We start from the raw sequence: 2,243 nt of genomic DNA on the forward strand, positions 1-2,243 counted from the left end.
AGCTGCTTGGTAGAAATAACGGCGCTAACGCTGTTATGTTTGTTAGCAGCTTAAGTGAGACGCTGTGAAGATCCAAACTTTGGTCTGAACCAACGTGTTACTCTCCAGTTTGGGCGGGTGTGACTGATCGCTTCGCAGCTTTTTGTCTGAACGCAGTCACGCTACACGCCACTGATGTCAAACCCGTGTACAGTCGCCCAAACATTTGCATTTGAGCACCGTTTGACTGGCGGTCTGGCCCCCGGAGCCTTTCGTGGCTGGCGCGACTCTCGCAACTGACAAACAGAGCCCCACTTTACCTGGAAACCTGTTTTGATCAACGCCAAACAGCTTAAGTCTGGTTCGGGTTTTGTTCTACCTCACCGATGCGGTTTCAGGCTGCAGACGTCGCGGGGGTCACAAGACCGTGCCCACACAACCTCACAGATGGGGAATGACACGCATGACCACTGACTGTGGAAAACAGGATACAGGGTACGTCGCAACAGGAAGTGTTGCAGTGCTCGTCTGCAGAACAGCAGTTTGGCCAGAATGACTGTAGGTTGATGTCCACACACCATAAAGCCTGTGGCGGAGCTCAGATTTCGAAATTGTCTTTCTCCAGAGATGGATCAGTTGAGTAATTCGGTTTCCAGAAAGCAAGAGAAAGATAAAATAAATCAACTGCTTATTCGCTTTTAAAGTAAATAAGCTTAGAATAATATTTTAAAGGTCTTTAGTTGTTTCAGAGTCCTACATAAAGGAACGGAAGCACTAAAGCTAATACTGTACATATCATTTAATGACCTTTTTTTTTGTCAATAATTACATTTCACTCAGGTTTGTCATCAATAAGAAACAATAATCTTGATTTTTGCTCTGCCAAAAAAGTAAAACATACAGTAGAATCGAGCACTGTAAAAAAAAAAAAAAGCTGTAAAACTCAACATTCTATCTGGACAGTAGAGTGACAGTAAAGAAAACACCACTGCCTACTTGTAAAAGAGCGAGGATACGCCCACAGGCCCCCTCTCAGGCTCCTAGACCTGTCCAGCGCAGCATCAGTCCAGCAGCATCAAAGTTGTCCCCCGTGCAGATGTTGAACCGTTGGGAGCCGATTGTCAAAGGTGGTTGAAAAATGCTGGCTTTCTATATATCTCTGAATTAGCAGGGGAACTAAAAACTTCCTTAATTCTAACAATTTAGGTTGCTACCATGAGGCTTCTTCTTCTCCTTCTCCTTCTTCTTCTTCTGCTATTCAGTCGCATACTCAGACTCAAACACTCAAACTCACTGAACGATGAAACACGCTGTTGTCAGAGTTTACATGTAAATAACAATTTAAGGAGGGGATTTAAACACCAGTAGAGTAATCAGATTACCCACTAATCTAATTACATTTGACAATAAACCAGGACGTGGAGAGTAAAGTGAAGTTTTGGGTGATTCTGTTTTGATCTTCTGTTTAATAATTGAATTTGAATTTTATTTAACTCCTTTGAGGCCTCTTGGGATTAAAAATAAACCGCGTATAACCGCGTGGTTTAACATGAGATTTGGGGTCAGAACGTTTGAAAAAAAAAATGTTTACTTGGAATTTTCTTCCTATAGTTGCTTAAAACTTAACTGCTCAATTTCCAGCAAGCCTGCACGACAGCAACCTGGGACCGTATCAGCAGATTATATCTAATAATTTATTAATTAATAATCGGTGGAGCTGCGTGTTAATACTCAAGAAAGCGCAACAAACTCTGCCAAGTGTTTGAGTTCTGTGGGTGGACGGTCCACAGAGGAGGCCCTTGTTTCCTGGCTGATAGTCAGTCGAGGTTTCGGTGGCCGTCGTGTGTTTCACAATGACACGGAGCGTCCGTGTGACATGCATGAGATGGGGCATCCAGCTCTCTCACTTCTTATTCCCGATTCCTCATTTTCTCTGGACTCTACGAGAGTCGTCACTGCAGACGAGGCGGTGCTGGAAGTATTGGACCAGAGTGAGTCACAAGGCTCATGGAGCCGCACACACACAGACGCACACGCACACACGCACACACACGCACACAGTCTCAGTCATGCGCATCGTTCAGTTCTAATCATAAGTAGCGTTCAAGTCAAAACCTTTATCCTTACCCTCTTCACAAACATGCACTCATGTAACACCTCTGACCCCTCCCAACCCAGCGTAGAGTTCCTCTTTCTTTAAGTAGCACGTTGCTCAAGTCAGACAAAGATGAGTCAGTGCAGATATTAATCGGGTTTGTTTTGGG

The 2,243-nt window shown here is 44.2% G+C and overlaps 1 protein-coding gene across 2 annotated transcripts in view; it reads right to left on the bottom strand.

Moving 5' to 3' along the window:
- Nucleotides 1-1,190, bottom strand: part of spi1b (Spi-1 proto-oncogene b) — a 9,439-nt gene extending 8,249 nt beyond the window's left edge. The window contains exon 1 of one of the 2 annotated variants that reach the window (XM_011610150.2): nucleotides 976-1,190. The gene's annotated coding sequence lies outside the window, so the exon portion shown is untranslated. The remainder of the gene's footprint in view (nucleotides 1-975) is intronic. The other variant, XM_011610148.2, reaches the window with a different exon arrangement.
- Nucleotides 1,191-2,243: the final 1,053 nt, after the last annotated feature.

The sequence above is a fragment of the Takifugu rubripes genome, chromosome 13 (genome assembly GCF_901000725.2).
Source record: "Takifugu rubripes chromosome 13, fTakRub1.2, whole genome shotgun sequence".
Lineage (NCBI taxonomy): Eukaryota > Metazoa > Chordata > Actinopteri > Tetraodontiformes > Tetraodontidae > Takifugu > Takifugu rubripes.